We start from the raw sequence: 17,878 nt of genomic DNA, 5'->3' as shown, positions 1-17,878 counted from the left end.
GAAGCACTTCCGAATATGCGACGCACAGTTGCCTGAAGATTGTTGATCTTAAGTCCAATAAATATTGCAGGAAACTTTCGATATTTATATTTGAATTTTCATGCAGTCTCCGGGCAATGCTTCGATTTTCCATTCTTAATGTCTTAACATGGATTTTGAAGTATAATCCCGCATTAAATGCATACAAGATTCTTGACAAGACCAAATAAATATAAGATAATATTTAACAAACGAAGTATTTTAGTTATATGTAAAATAATCCAACTTTATGATACTTGAAACTATGAATAAAATTTAGTTGAATGATAACAGCTATTCAAGCTGCTAAGTTTATTTTGAAGAGAACTGACTTCAAGAACGTGCAGTTGCCAGTGAGGTTCCGTGTCAAATTGAGCTATTCAATCCATTAATGTATCAATCCATTAATGCATCAGGAATTATTGCAATCCCCATTCATGGTGCGTGGTGTAAGTAGTAGCATATCCAGCTAGAAGTTGGAAGCTATGACGTTCAAATCCCCTCGATGTTGTTGTTTTATTACGTTTTCTGATAAAAAAAACCTAGTTTCTCCATAGTGACACCAGAATAACAATCGAATGTCAATAACATTGAGAACTGGCAAATTAATCATGCCGCGGAGAGGATCACTTGTCAGGCCATGTGGATGATAAATACACTGATAGCCAAATTTAATTTAAATGAGACACGAAAACAATAGGAATGAATATAAAAATTATGTAAATTACTTTTAGATCGTTCAACTTGCTAGAATCAGTGTATTATTATAATTGCTGAATTTATTGTACTATTATAAAAAAAAAACATTACCTTTTAGAATGAATAACAACTTCACAACTGAGAGCAAACCACTTAACACAATTAAACAAAAAGTCGCTTTCGTCAAACTAGTGGTAGCATTACGTTACATTGCGTCAGTCTAAGCATGTGAAGTAACATAACGCTGTATAATGTGAGTTGGAAAATGAACAGACTAGATTAAAGATATTTCTATTGTCAAAACATAATCTTTGTAATACATTATAAGGTACTTCTCCCGCGTTCCTAGCGTGCCTTCGTGGTGTAGTGGTTCTGCACGCTGGGCTGGTATTCCAGAGGTCCGTGGTTCGATTCCCGGCGAAGGCAGCTGCTAATTTTTCAATTCTCCGTCTTTTCCAATTAACCTAATATCTCTGCAACATAACAAAAATCTGATGGTAACACCACATGACTTCCTTTAGCAACATATTAAATTATATGCATTTTTGCTGCAATGTATTTAAATTTATTTCCTCGAATTTCATTAGAGATATATTTTCATTCAATTAGTTCAGTTCTCTCTTCGAAACAAGGCAAAAAACTCAAAACGTCTAAATTAAAAAATTGTAAAATACAGAAAATCATAGAACACAAAATACATATAAAAATAGTTTAAAAAAAACAATTTTTACAATCAAAATTTAGAGTTTCTAAGCATAAACAAGCAGATTTTTTGGCGCGCAAAATCGAAAGTTTATTTTTGGTCCCACTCAGCCAAAACATACTGAATTTGATGAACAAACTGATTTAATTCACTATTCTACTAAGTTTCAAATTTAAACAAATGGTGGCTTCATTAGGATCAGTTCTACCTAAATAACTTTTAAGTTTTTGATAATTCTACAATTATTGCATGCAGATTAACTAAAGGCATAAAACTCTTAACCGGAACATAAGAACCACATAACGCAATCACTTTTAAAGCAAAAAATGCACAATTTACCAACACATAAGACTAAGAAACGTTAGCTCAACAATCCGGGCAACAGAGTAGGTTGTAGGTATATATATATATATATATATATATGCAAAATATAAAAAATAGGACGGCTTTGCTCTATGCGAACAAGCAACCTGTAATTAACTTTCCGCAATTTCAGGATCTTCCCCCTAGACCAGTACTTTCGAGAACATTCCAGCCTATTACGTAACCGCTTCTATAAATAGAGAACTCGTGCCATTTTGCGAGAGAGACCGCTTTCTCCCTCTGCTATTAAGACCTATATGCTGCTGCTCTCATCTGTATTCCTTTGTAAGAATACTATGATGCATTGAATTTAATCTTATTTAGTAAAGAATGATAAAATGCCTTTCAACTGAATAAAGATATGAAGCTATAAATTTAAATCCTTCTGTGTCGTCATTTCATTGCCAAAATTCATTCATGTGCCCGACTGCCAAAATATTACATATATATATGTTTGATGCAGGCGATTGCACCCAAAAGGGAGGTGTATAATTGCATGTTATAGCAGTCATATATACAAAATTTCAATGTTCTGAGGCTATTTGTTTTTGAGTTATGCGAGATATATATTATACGTACGTACAGACATCCCGAAAAAGAGTATTTTCTGAATCCATTTTAATCAGAAAACACGCGAGAAAACACAGCAAAGCAGAATAACCGTACTTTTAAGTAAAATGCAAAGTATAAAAAATAGAAAAATATGTGTATAGCGTTTCACTGAAACAAACGGTAAACTTTATCAAGTCTGTTGAATAAATATGCATATTAGCTTGCATTTCATTTCTTCCCTTCCCTTTAAATAAAAATTCCATTTTTAAAATCATACCAGGTCTCGGTAATTATTTTAAGTCGAAAAATGTTTTCCTTTTTTTGCTTGAGCATATATTAAATGGAATCTGATTCTAAATTTTATTTGACATTTAATTAATGAATAACATATTACTTGCTGAATTCTTCATTTATTTTGAATATATTTCCATTTCCTTTTCATACTTGTTACTTTAGAAGATTTCAGGTACAGACTTTTTTATCTTCCGAGTTATTGATTTAAATTTTTATCAAGTCTAATGAGTGCAGTATTGTTTCACAGAAAGCCATATATAATTTATTTGTTAAATCTTCCTTACATACAGAATATTCAATGCATTTAATGTTATTTCTAAAATAGCGTTCGAGATATCTAATCTGCGTCTGAGACAAAATACGTTGGTCCAGAGTTCCAAGGACTATATTTGAACGAATGCCTAAAAATGTGCCAAAATATAATTGAAAACAGTTGTTATTATGCTATCTCAAACTGCTTTTCTTAAAATATTATCTTATTGACAGAATTATCTGTGCAGTTAACTGTTTGCTTTGGTACCGTAAGCACTTGTTGTCGAGATTTTCAAAAGATAAGCAAAGAACAGAAATGTAGCTTTGATATATAAGGGTAAAGCAGCAGTGAAGATATATGAGTTGGATAGAGCTGACCCTTACAATTTATGTCTCCGTCATATGCGCCTGTCATTAATACGATCCAGAGTTCTTCCCGTTAATACCGAAGATTATACCGAAGATTTCATAATTGAAGCAAAGATGTTGACGATGGACCTGGGATTCAATGCCCTTTTTCTCTCAGACGGCCTATAGTTGTTATGTAATATCTTTAAAAAATTATAAACATTATTTCTTTAATAGCACTTAGGTGAATCAGAAAACCTCAAAGAGAGACTTACTCAGTATTATAAAAGATGAATTCTACGAAGGAATCAAACATCTGCATGATGTGCCAGTAGTTGCATAGATTACAAGAACTGTACATTTAAAGCTAAGAAGTAAAATGGAGAGAAATATTAAAAAATAAAGATAGAACAATAAATAAAATCTGAAAGCATTCAGTTGTTATGTTATGATATTCAGATGTTATGTTATTCAGATGCCCGAACGGGCGGTTTGTTTTTTTCCCCCCATTTATGGACACATACACTTTTCGAAAACATTTGGGCTGAAAATATTTGAAAACAGCATACTTTTAGAATTTCCGATAGATGGTCTTGCGCGCTGGAGATAAAAATGCTTTAATTCCTGTAATGTAGCCAATGCTCGCTTTGAAATTTTTGAATTTTAAATAAAAAATTCGGTAAAGCTTTATAAAATATGAAATATACAATAAAACAAATTCCAAATTCGGACTTCCTGGTGCCCATGTTCGGGTGGAGGACTATGCTGTTCAAAATTTTATGACTCTAGGTACCGTTGTTTTTTCACAGTGTGAGAAACATACATACTTCATGCAGATTCTTCATTATTTAGTTTCTTTAAATATAATACAGGGCGATAATATTTGGTGGCAACAATTTGAAAAGTGATATATTGCATTTAAGTGATTTAACGTAAAATGCCGTTTCGGGACTTACAGCCGTTTTGGGCTAAACCGTAGGAATTTTAACATGGATTAGCAGCATTGTTTTAATAATATAATAAACATCCGAATGATATAGGCATATTTTTCTAACGTCTGCAATATAAAAAGTCTAGTAACCAATATTAAAAAATGAATAAGTTCTGAAAGTGAGTTCATTGTAGAAAAATGAAAGCAAAAATCAGTATATTAAACCCAAATATATAACCCTAAATGTATAAAAAGGTACAATTTTGGTGCATCATTTAGGTTTAGTGAAATTAATAAAAACGTTTAGTTAGTCGTACACACTGAATAAAATGATATTTTATTAACTAATTAACGTAGCAATAATACATATTTATTAAACACAGCAAACTTTAAATTTATATGAACCTCTATAGTGCATATATTTTACATTAAATTTTAATTTTAGACATTATTTACTATTCACTCCCTCAAAACAGTGGAGAGGGGTAATACTGTGCCAGAAATTCAGCAGTGAAGCCTAGATAATCATAATAAACATAACAGAGCACAAAGCAAAACGTTGATTTTAAGCTTAAAAACGTTGACTTAAACGTTGATTCTAAACTAGTTTAAACGCTAATATCCATGTTCGTGAAGGAGGCCGACCAGCGGCCGAGCGGTAAAGTCGCTGAACACTGGTAGTTCGGCCCGAGGTTCGAATCACGCGAACGGGCTGGCTGCATGGGCGTTTTCGTGGTTTTCCCCATGTGTAACGTGTATACAAGCCAGTTTCCCTTAGAAAGTCCTCCACGAAAGGCATCCCTCCCCTTAGGCAGATAGCCCTAGTGTGCTTTGCCATAATTAAATACACCACACCACCATGTTCGTGAAGATAGGCAGGCGACTTATTACCTTCTCGTAGTCTTTTAGATACGCAACTTCAATTCTGGAGAATGTTTAAAATAAATCTATCAGATCTTCAATCTAACACTTTACACAGCTCTTGTAATTACAAAAGCCTATGCAGCACAACAGAACACACAGATTAAAATGAATCGTAAATATTTAAACTATGATTTTACAAAACAAAGTTCATCTACAAATTTTGCTCAGGCCCTCGACTCAAGCTAGGAAGCACGGCTAGCAATATACTATATATAAAGTTTTCAAATGTGTTATGAATATTTCGATATACATATCCAAAACATTTGTATTAAGTACACTCTCACAATGCGAAGAATCTCTTTTCAGACTCGCTTAAAAAGCAAACAATTTAATTAAATTCATAATATTTAAATTTAGTTTATTTCCATTTTAAACGTGAATAAATATTAGAAGTGAAAGTGGTGAAAACATTTGACATTTATTTTTTACGTTATTCTAATTTAAATGTTATTATTCAGAAAATTCTCTACAACGTTTATTCTCAGTTAGTATAAATAAGGCTTTTCATCAGTCGTATTTCGAAGCAAAGAGTAAAACTGTGTCTGTTACCAAACGCATGTACACATGATTTCAAGTACTGAAAATTCAATAAATTAAAATTTTTGTTTCTGGTAAAGGTTATCTTTAACATGATTTATGTAATTCACTTACTCTCTGTTGATAAAAACGGCTAGTCTTATAGTTTCATTCTGGATAAATGCGTATTTTTTATTTTCAAAATAATGTTTCTTTTGTCTTAACCATTTTGTAAATCTGTGCTCGTCATTTAAAAATAATTATGATTCAACATTCTGCTGTTAAAATTCTGATGTGCAACAGTATTTACGTGTCATAGCCATTTGTGGCAAAAGAGATTTCAAGCAATTGATGTTGTTACTATTTTTCATGTTAAAGAATTAATCAAAACTCTTTAGCGAAAGCTGAAAAAAAAAGCGTATTTAAATGAATTAACTAGATACTATTAAAACTGTTTATTTAGATGTAACAGAGTAATAATTAGTTACCTAATTATCTCTTAGCACATAGGAGTTCTCTGCCTACTAGGATGCAAGACTGCATGATAGACTTTATAACGAATGTAAACACGTAAGTAGCTATTTTCGTCATAAAGTCCACCATGTAGCACGTAAACAAAGCCATAAACATGTAAAGAAACATGTACAGGTAACATGGAAAAAAGCCATAAACCCGCTGTGCATCTAGCCTGCTCCGAGAACTTAGCACGTGACTGCTCGCTGCTTTAATCTTTCAACCATTCTAGGACAGTTAATGGTATACTTACAGTAAATAGTGTTAGAGCGCTTATTTTTCAGACCGATAAAAATTCACGAAATTCATAGTTTTAATCTTATACAATTATTGTCACTACACAAAAGCGTTAATAGCCTTGCCAAGCAAAATAAAAATAATAAAAATAATTAAAAGGTATAAAAATGGTAAATATTGGCAATAACAACAATGCTACTGTCTTTTATGAATGCGCATTTCTTGTACTACCGTATACTTCAGAATGATTCGTGCAAATGTTATGATGGTAAAGTTTTTAACATTCTGGAGATAATGTATTGGGAGTGCATTTTTTTATCTGAGTTACGAAATACTGGTTTCGTATTTGGCTGAGCTTAAATTGCTACAGAAAATGTCTGTCGAGATAATAAGTTGTTGGTAAAGTTATGTACGCTTTATAAGTCTAATAAATTTAGCCTCATCAGCTTATAGTTTTCAATTATTTGAAATAAATTCCAAAGCTATACAAAAGAGAAATTCAGCATTTCAAGTTAGAACTGGAATAAAACATTAATATTTGAAACATGTGTCGATATTGAGCATTCGTAAGCCTTTGGGCGAAATTTCACAAAATAAAAGCATTTGATCTGTAAAAGATTCAAATGAATACGATCTTCACACCAATCAATCCAGGAGAAAATAATTAACAAAATGAAAAACATTGTGATGTCATACAGACGTACTAATTATGTAGCGTAGTTTGTGTTGTATTTCATTTCGAACAGCAAAATCAGTTTTAAGATAATATCTCACGATGGGAAAGGTCTCAGCGTGATGCATCCAGAATATTAAATGAAACACAGAAAGTAAATCTTATGAAGACATCTGAATTACTTTTGAGAGAGTTACACAGAAAACGTTTTGAAATTAGATATGTCAACTTGGATTAAACATACGAACACCAGCTTGACCCTCAGAACATATAACAGAGTATTATTTCGGAAATATACCTTTTCTTCTTCAAATAAGAAGGTTAGTGAAGGTTAGCAGTCTTAACGAAAGATACTTTTAGCTAAAGTATTTTCGGGAACGCTAGAGGATGCTGATATTTTATTACCTGCAATGTGGAAAAACTATCAGTAGACAGTATTGAAAAGGTTAAGAGAAAGAATACAATAACGGTTGCTATAATTGCTGCAAGATTCCAAGTATTGCCTTAGCCTCTGTACTTGCTTTGATATTTTACTGTAAAACCTGAAGAAATTCTTCGCGACATGTGACAATAATGTCATGGATGCTGTCTATTACTAACGTTCAGCGACTGTGGACTACTTTTTTATTTCAGGGAATAAATGCATTATAGAGACTTTGGGAGAAATGCATTGTTAATAGCAAAAATGGGCAAAGAAATCAAAAGTGACCTAAAGGAAAATTTGAAGGAAAGAGTTGTTATTTATTAAACCAATATAAGGTAAAATTCATGCTTTAAATTTCAAAGAAATGGTTAAATTTAAAAAAATTTTAAACTTTCAGATTTTATATTACGCTCAAAAGAACATTTTGTGTGATAATTTTATTTATTAAATATCATGTTCTTTGCACTTGAACCATAAAATTCAATTCAGCAGCGAAATCGCAAAATAATTTTGAAATGAGCATATCTTTAGAATTTCTGATACACAGTCTTGCGCGCTGGAGATAAAAATAATTTTTCCCCGTACAGCGTTTCATTGCTCGCTTCGAAATCGTTGCGTTTTCTTAATAAAAAACTCGTTAAAGTGTTTCAAAATTTGAAATCGATAATAAAACAAATTCCAAATTAGGGCTTCCAGATGCCCTTATTCGTGTGAAGCATTACGTTATTCAAAATTTGATCGCTCTAGGTACCGTTGTTTTATCACAATGCGAGAAATATACATACATATATGCAGGTTCTTCATTATTTAATTTTTTTAAATATAACACAGGGAGATAATATTTGGTGGCAACAATTTGAAAAGTGAAACCGGCATTTAAAGTTTTCAACGCAAAACACTAAAACAAAATTAATGGCCCTTGAGCTAAAAATTCATTTACTTTACATATTTTTTTAACTCCATTCTGTGAATTGTTTGATATGCTATCATAGCTATAGATACTGTTCTGCTATAAATTTCCGTTCTGGAATTTTTTAAATAATAAATTTTAATTCATTTATTTTTAATTTTTGTGATTTTTGCGCCGAAAAACTTAGAAGAAATCATAAGTGCCAAGGAAAATTTACTAATTTTTGTGATTTTTGCGCCGAGAAATTTAAAAGAAAACATAAATGCCAAAGAAAATTTACTTCAGTTAAATAATGCTAATAAATAATGACGTTTTAGTCTTACGTTAAAGAAATTAATTAAAACATTTATTATATACGTAACGAATATATTCGTTATACGTATAGCGATTAGCATATATTCGTTTTCTAATGTCGTTTAACTTAATGTGGTCTTTTTTTAATGGTCTCAGCTGAGAAACGCTGAAAGACATTAGAAAGAATTTATTGTTTGCATCCTCGCTTTTACTTCCTTGTACGAAGTATAGTTTTCGAAAAATTTCGGGAATCAAAATTCAACGAAAATATCCATTTTGACTGTTCTTGAATCCATTTAGACGGCTTTTTTGCATGACATCTATAAGTATGGACAGAATAAAGGACTATTTTTCCCAAAACGGATTGTCAAATGAATTTAAAATACATTAAGTAGGGATTTTTTGTGGCGATTGTACCTACGTGATGTCCGATATATGTATATCTCTCTCTATATATACATATATAGATGTACCCACTCTGTTGCCGCCCAGTCGGTATAGTGGTCAGGGAAGCTGACCGCGATGCCGAAGGACCTGGGTTCGAATTCCGAAGAAGGCATGGTTGTAACTGTCCGTCCTTTCATATGAAAAACGATGGTGGCCCACCTACTAGGTGCCTCCATAATAAAGAGACCACCACTTCCGGCCTTGTATAGATTAATGAACTGGGTTTCATTTGTAATTGTTTACAATCAGCCATTGGAAAAAAATGTACCCACTCTGTTACCTGGTCTCGGTGAGTTCTGCTTTTTTTTAGTCTTATTTCTTGGTAAATTTGGCATTTTTTGCTTTAAAAGTAATTGAATTTTGTTGTTCTTATGCTCCGATTAAGGTTTTTATGACTTTAGTTAATCTGCAGGCAATCGTTTTAGAATTATCAACAATTGTAAGAGGCGGCTAGGCCTAACGTGGCCGCTATTTGTTTACATTTGAAACTCTTAGTAGTATAGTGAATTAAGTCACTTTGTGCACCAACATGTGTCTTTTTGCCAAGTGAGACCGAAGGTAAATTTTTGCGCACCAAAAATTCTGTATTTCTACTCGTTAGGAGAATTTTTTTTTTAATGTATAAACTCTAATTTTAAATGAAAAAATCGTTTTTAACTGTATTTGTAACTGTTTTAGGATTATCTGTATTTTACAATTTTTAAAGAGTATGTTTTGAGTTCTTATGTATTTTTGCCTTGACGTGAAAGGAGAACTCATTTGATTGAATGCTACTTGATTATCATTGAGTTTTTAGTATAGAGAATGAGAAGAGCTATTCAGATATGAGTAAGCAAAACAGTTCATAGGTTTGTTCTATTTATTGAGAATTGATTGATTCTGATTGGATAAGAAATCAGAACTCAATCTAGTGATTGATTTCTGATCGAATGGGAAATAAGTGCATCTGCTACCTTGATTATCAATGAGATTTTAGTATATAGAGAATAAGAGCTATCCGAAATCTGAGTAAGCAAAATATAGGTTCGTTCTAGAAAGCATATTTTCATTGAATCCTGTATTTTTCCTCGCTTATTTCTATATTAAACGTATATTTCTCATGCTAAAATTAAATAATTTGCTGAAAATATAATTTTAAATTAATTGAGTAAGACGTTTGTATAAGTAAAATATATATATATTTTTATATTTAATGGATTAAAATTAAACCTTATAAAACCACTATATTGGAGGTTTCCAAGGAGTAATTTAGTTTGATATTTATGTATACAAATACGTATCGATACTAAATATTGCATGCCTTCTACCAGAAATATAAAAGAATTAGATATTTAAAATTAATCTGTTTTACTTTCAGTTTGAATTTTATTTTATTCGATGAAAGGAATCTCAGAAATACTAAAAAAGACAAAATTATTAAACATAAGCATTTATATATCCAAATTTCATAAAATAATTACCAAACCTTTTGCACGCATTAATTTTTTATATCCGAGACATACCAATTAAAAATTTTTAATAAATATTTCTTCTTCGTGGATCGAATCTCGTAGAAAAAATATTTTAGAATTTATTGTCCTTAAAAATTCATTCAAGAGAATGATGTTTGAAAAATGAATGAAGAACTGTTTCGGGAGGGAAACAAAAAATTTAATTAAATATCCAGATTAATTCCAGAAGAAAATTCGCATTTTTACGAAGCTTTTATTTGCTCTTTTTCTTATGTTTTTCTTCATAAAAAATTATAATAAATTCGCTAGTCATAAAATGTGGCTGTATAGCTGCTGTATTTCTTTCCAAACTGAGAGCTTCGATAAAATCTAATTTTATTTTTGATTTGGAAGTAAACCCCTATACCTGAAACTTAACAAAGCTTTGGATGTGCACGTGAAATGTTCATTTCTGTATTATTTATTTGAATGTCTAAAATATGAATTTTTCTGCATAGGACTAAAACAAATTCGAACTAAGTCTTACTTTATCTTTGTTACGGAAGCGAGTTACTGAATTGATATTATTATCTGACGGAATAAGTAATGGAAAATTGCTTCAAATATATCTCATGGATTTATTCGCGTTGCAGCACTCAATGATTTCAGGTTTACCTATCAGTTCTTGATGTTGGGGAATTCGTTTCTGAGATAACTGTAACATACACGTAAGAGATATGACTTTTTTAACTATAGCTAATTGATAATGGGTATTTAGCTTAAACTTACAAATTTGATACGTCAAATTTAAGTTCATAATGTAGAAAAGTACCAATTTTTAATAATATTATGCTTACGTTATAAAATATTACCATATGGTAATATTTTTATTTTTTTATGTACTCAATTCTAATTCGAGATCAGAATTAAAGTCATGCAGGGATATTGGATTTCGTTTCCTATGTCATATTTTATAAATGCCAAGGTCAAGATTCTCATTTCACATCAGATCCTTCTTTAGGACGAATTTTTTGTGCAAATATGAGGCCATATAGAAGCATAAATCAATATTCATCTTATGTTTTCACTTACATACGTCTCACACATTGTGAAAAACAATTAAACCTAGCAATTTGTTGCTATAATTTAACATAATTTTGTTTTATTTTATTTTACTGCGATTTTTATGCATTGCAAAACTGTTACTTCATGACGCAACAAATAATAGAATATGTGCTCAAATAAATCCGAGATTTTTACTTAAATGTATTGAAAGCTATGTGCACTTAACTCCGCAGGGTTATTGCAATGAGATTATTCTTCCCCATAATCATAACGTATATGAAGTAATTTGTGTCTTCATGGGCCTTCACAAAAACTTTAGGTTTAAATACACTTCTTTTTCATTTGAATAGCTGGAAAGGGGAACGTTTTTAATATTTCACTCAGAATTACTCAAAATATTTCTAGTCTTATCCTTCAGAACTGTCATTTGCTTGCTTACATTTAAATGGCAACAGCAAGAAAAAGAACTTACAGAAATTTGATGATGAGACTTCAGTAACTAGTGAACATGTAGTTTCTTTTTCTGAAAGATTTGAGTTTTCAAAGGCCTTACGGCAACGAAAATTCTTTTGCATTGGGTTTATTAACTTCCTTGGATCGAAGATTCATTTCTTTCAAAATTTCCCTCCTTTCTGCATTTTTGACAGAGCTTTCTGTATTCAAGAATTCGATATCGTTGAGTAAACAGCAAACCAACGTATTTCGCCTGATATTTTTTCTTTTCAATAAATATTCACGTATGTAGCCAATAATGTAAGATGTGTAAACATATCTCAAGAACTATTATCATTAATATTAAGCGGTTGTTTTCCATACTGGCTGCTATGATGACTTTGGTATCGTTCTAATTATGATTTTGTTTCTTTTCTTCATTTATATGCCAAAACAATTTATGATATTAGTAACCATAATAAGCATGTACTTAAAAAGATCATGAAAGAGCTTTAATATTTTACAAAACAAAATTATCTATCTCTTAGAACATTACAAAATATTATTCAGAAACATTCCTCTTTACTGAATAACACATAAATTTAAAAGATTCTCTGCTGTCATAGATTTATATTTATAAAGCAAAATATCTTTATTGTACTCCCCAAAATAAACTATACATCAAACTTCGTATCTCAGAAGAAAATATTTATTAAAATTTTATGCCTTTTCGCAAGATTTTACTTAACTTTCCTTTTTGGTTTTTGGTTGGCTTGTATGATAGTTTGTGTGTGTTAGTTAACTTGAAATGATCGTCTGAACCCCCCTTTTTATTCATCCGAATTTTTTGATATTTTTCACACGTGCATATTTTCGTAAGGTAAAACAATATTCCGCAAGAATATCTTTTTAATTTGATACAGATTGTTTTACTTAACACTGAATTCTTAGTATTCCTAGGGTTATGCCAAATTAATCATTGCAAAATTTTGATCTTTGCAACATCTAGTAGACAAAAGAGTAGTCTTCAAAACGAAGGGTTTTTTTTTTTTTTTTTTTTTTTTTTTTTTGAATTCCTGACATATTTGCATAATTCTGAAAATTTGTAGAAAATATATTAATTATATAATATATTAATTATATATTATATTATCGTAAAAAATATATTATTTATATTATATAATATATTAATTATATATTATATCTTCGTAGAAAATATATTAATCTTAAATGTGCTCCCATAGCCAAATGGCCAAGTTAGTAAAAAGAAGAAAAATGTGATCCTGTAATATCCTAGCTAAATTAAAATTTCTTGTAAGCTAGAACATTGAAGAATTGCGTAGCGACTATTCGCTGAATTTCCCTTTATTCCAACTAAACATAAATGAACAGACGACCCCTTTTTTGGGTGTACAAAAGCCTCCAGTTGGACTTTTAACTCAAGATTAAAATAGAATAATCTAATACCAATAAAAATTAGTTAGCCGAATCTGCACAGAATCACTAACTGAGTCAACCCTTATTTAAAATCACTGGCGTAAACTAGCAGTGCGTAGCTCGTGTAAATTAGCACGTAGCAGTACGTCCATATAGCTTAGACTAGCATCAACAAAGTGGCTGAAAGTCAGAACAGGCTCTCCTACTGAAGTGACCCAGACTTCAGCTTCAATACTCGTTTCATTTGCATAAATCGATATACTGAAAATTCATTCTGGTAGTAAAACGTAGGAGGGAAATGAGAGTGCATAGGAAAGGCTTATTCCAAAATAAAAATACTTATTGGAAAATTATAATAAATCCCGCAATCCTTTAAAGTAAAAATTACTTGACGTATTCCTAACCGAAATTTTTGGCAACTTTGTAAAAATAATATTCATAGTGGCAAAAATTACGTAAGTTTTCGAACCATAAATAAATGAAAGATAACGAAGAAGTAATATAAGCATGAAAAGCATACAACTACGGAGCTCAAGTTCTATTTTTTAAATGCTAAAACGTGAAAATTTTTAAATAACATAAGTTATTTTATAAGGCATTTCTCCCACTTTCCTAGCGTCCTTCGTGGTGTATTGGTTCTGGACACTGGGTCGGTATTCCAGAGGTCCGTGGTTCGATTCCCGGCGAGGGCGATTGCTTATTTTTCATCTTGTCTGCTTCCAATTAACCTCATGACTCTACAGTGGCGCCCGAACTAAAAGGGTTGTGGATGATGATTCTCCACACCCAGGATTTGGCGACTAAATTCCCTAAAACCCTAGTCGCCCTTTAAAAAGGGGAGTATATAAGGTATTTCTCCCTCTTTCCTAGCGTCCTTCGTGGTGTAGTGGTTTTGCACGCTGGACCGGTATTCCAGAGGTCCGTGGTTCGATTCCCGGCGAAGGCGATTGCTTATTTTTCATGTTGTCTGCTTCCAATTAACCTAATGACTCTACAATTTTAATACATTTAGTCGGTCATATAAATGTCAGAAACGTTCCTAACTTTTCATTTTTTTCGTTAATGTTCCTAACTTAACTTGTTTTAACAAACGTTCCTAACTTTCCTAACTTTTAAAGAAATATAATTTAAAGGTGATGTTTTATTTGGAAATGCCAAATCACACGAGGGCTATCTAGGGAATAAGGAATTCGTGATGAGACTTTTCAAGATAAACTGACTCTATTGACGTTACGCCCAAGGTAAACTCCGTAAAACATCTATGCGAACCAGTCCATTTGTCTGGCTGTGCAGACCGAACTACTATTATGGTTTGACGCTGGTTACCACTTTACAGCTTTTTCTCAAAACTCTGCATACAATTAATTTACATAAAACATAAATAATTTACATATAATTTACATAAATAATTTACATAAACATTGTACATTGGTCGTACTATTAAAGCTTAATTGTTATTTAAGGATGAATGAAAATAATTTTCTTAAAAATTATTATTTTTATAAGTTAAATTTTAATAAGCATCGATCCACTTTAGCAAATTATTAATAACTTTTATAATTATTGTGTTTATATGTACATTGTAATGCTGTCTTACACTGAATTTGGAATTTGTAAACATTAATAGAAAGACATTTTCGTATTGGATACCTACACGACTGCTACTTTTTATTTATTCCCGGGAGTCATTCCTTCATAATACTGGTGCTTCTTTTCTAAAGTTAGACTGAGTAAAACGTTGTTATGTTATGCAAATTCTGTGCTCATTTAAGAAACATCTGTTACATATTATGCAATGTAACAGGGACAAATTATTTTTCGTTAAAATTTTGGTATATATCACAAAGTATTTCCAAGATATAGTTTAAATTAAATAAGAGGAACGTATGATTTTTGCATTTTGCTGTATTGCATATTTTGCATCTGAAAAAAGTGTGCTTTGTACTTTATGTAAATGCTTTTCCACATTATAATACATACATGTTAGACATTAGACGTACAAATGGGAAAAAATCATGTTTTTAATTGCTTATAACTAATTCTAACGTCTCGGTTTAATTTTACACGAAGTTGTGGAACATTGATTGCTTTTCATGATTTGGTCCATAAAGTATCATTAATATCTTATCGATATTATTCATGATTAATAGTTCATCATTAATAGTATTCATCATTAATAGTTCAACTCATTATTATCAAATATTTATAATATTTAACATCATTGTCATTTAATTTATTTTATATTACAAGACAATTTTTTATTATACCATTAATTGTACACTAGAAATTATGCAACAGAATTACTTTATTCACAAACGAAAATTGTATATTTTTAAGCGTTAGCGCATATTGAATGCAACTTACTGATAGAGCTATTTTAACACAGAGTTCTGCTATGTGTTAAAATGTTTAGTCCCCAGACATAGCTCTAGCATTAAACTTGATACTTAAAAAAATCTATGCTTAACCACCCGGATTTAAGCTCCAAAGAGATAATCAGATCCTGGGAGGCATCTGGGGCTTCTGTATCGATTTCTAAAGGCACGATTTCCACAACTGGGATAGCAGCAACCGTTCAATAAAGCGATATTTTAGGATTTCGCCGTCACTCCAACCCCGGACCTTTGTCAATTAGGAGCTGCCAAAACTTATAAACGAATCGTGATGTGTCTGTGGTATGTGACGTCATATGGGTTGCCAAATAAATTGTTTCTTGAAAGTACAAATATAATAGCACGAAAGCATAAAATGTAAATATTTATTAGAGAGGTAGTTACATAGCTAGACAGTGTGTTTTAAAATATGCTTCAACTGATTTCAAATTTTCAATGTTTTCTGCTTAAGTTAAAACCACTTCTAAGAAATAAAACTAGGAATTTGCAAATTTCGATGGGCCTTCATCCCGAAAGATCATCGCCTTATCAGTAGGCTAATCTACTGCATAATTTGATAAAAATTATCATTGACTACAGACCTTTCTCCCTAACCCTTCTGATCACGTAAATATGTGCACCCGTACTGAAATTTTTGATAACATTTATGCATTCACTGTCATTCATACAGCTTTTTTGAGTAGAAATTACACAATTTGCAGTAAATCGTTTAAGGAATTTTCTCTCTTCTTTCTACATGCCTTCGTGGTATAACGGTAGCACACTCGGCGCGTGTTCGAGTTCCAGCGAGGGGCATTGCATATTTTTCACGTCTCTCGCACCAAAAAGAAACCTAATGACTCTACAGGGCAACCGAACTAAAAGGTGATGGATGATGATTTTTTACCACCGGGATTTGGCGACTGGCCTTAATTCCAATCGTCTTTAAAAGGGGGAGTATATAAGGTATTTGCTCCCTGCTTTTTGCATGCCTTCGGTGTGTAACGGTAGCACACTCGGCGCGTATTCGAGAGGTTTAGGTTCGAGTCCTGGCAAGGGCATTGCTCATTTTTCATGATTCCTGCTTCAAAATAACTTAATGTATGTATAATCTTAAAAAACATTCTATTAACAAAGAGAAATTCACATGTGACTCAAGCATCGGTCCCATTAAACAACAGACAAACAGAAGAGGTAAAATGAAGAATCGTGTCAGTGCATATGGAATAACATAGTATGAACTCACATGTGTATGCATTAAAGCGTTTCTCTTTATCGTTAATTTTATTTCCAATCTTTTCGAAATGTAATTAAAATATTCCTCATATATGTATATATATATATATATAATTCTGATTTTGGATTACTCAAAAGGGAGATCAAAAAGACGCCAGCAATCGCCTTTAATTACTAAGGTCAATTCAGAATGCAAATTTTTGCAGAGTTTGCATTTCTAATATTTTATTTTAATTAAAAGGCTCGAGGCCAATCTTTTCAATATATTTATTGTTTTTAGTTCTCAGATTTCATATATTATTAGATTTTCTCAAGTTGAAGATTCACTGGAAACTATGCAATTTCTATGGAAAAACGAAGTTACGTCAATGACAGTGTATTTGCTTCTTTGAACAAGCATTTATTGCAAGCTTTGTGCGCAGGTGATCTAATGAAATAAATATACGGCCACTGTCTTAAATAAATACGTACTTTCTTTATTAAATAATTGTACAATTCTCTTGTGTAATTTAGGCTGAAAAATATTAAAGAAAGATTTTTCAACGATTTAGCATTTTTACCAGCAGTAGTTAATTTGGCAAAGTGTGCAATGCTTTTACTATCCAGATTCTTCATTTAATTGTGATTAAATAATATATCTTACCGTTTTAAAGTCTTAAGATGTGTTAAAGCTTTAATAAAATCCTAAGGTATTTTCTCCCTCCTTTGCGCATACCATCGTTGTGTAATTCGAAGCATACTTGATGCGTATGCGAGAGATTCAGGGTTCGAGTCTCGGCGCGAGTATTACACATTTTTCAAGTTTTCT

At 31.5% G+C, this 17,878-nt stretch overlaps 1 protein-coding gene, 1 long non-coding RNA gene and 1 other non-coding gene across 3 annotated transcripts in view; 2 read left to right on the top strand and 1 right to left on the bottom strand.

Annotated features, from left to right (window-relative positions):
* The window catches only part of LOC118187628 (synaptotagmin-15-like), a 384,376-nt gene that overhangs the window by 150,278 nt on the left and 216,220 nt on the right, over nucleotides 1-17,878 (top strand). The window lies entirely within an intron of this gene.
* LOC118190955 (uncharacterized) overlaps nucleotides 1-17,878 on the bottom strand; it is a 94,784-nt gene that overhangs the window by 52,472 nt on the left and 24,434 nt on the right. The gene's annotated exons all lie outside the window — the stretch shown is intronic.
* Nucleotides 1,070-1,143, top strand: TRNAT-GGU (transfer RNA threonine (anticodon GGU)). Its single transcript has one exon. It is a non-coding gene; the product is annotated as a tRNA-Thr (tRNA).

The sequence above is a fragment of the Stegodyphus dumicola genome, chromosome 8 (assembly GCF_044657685.1).
Source record: "Stegodyphus dumicola isolate Sdum_Otavi_A_Nest chromosome 8, ASM4465768v1".
Taxonomy (NCBI): Eukaryota; Metazoa; Arthropoda; class Arachnida; order Araneae; family Eresidae; genus Stegodyphus; species Stegodyphus dumicola.
This window is presented reverse-complemented; position numbering and strand designations above follow the sequence as displayed.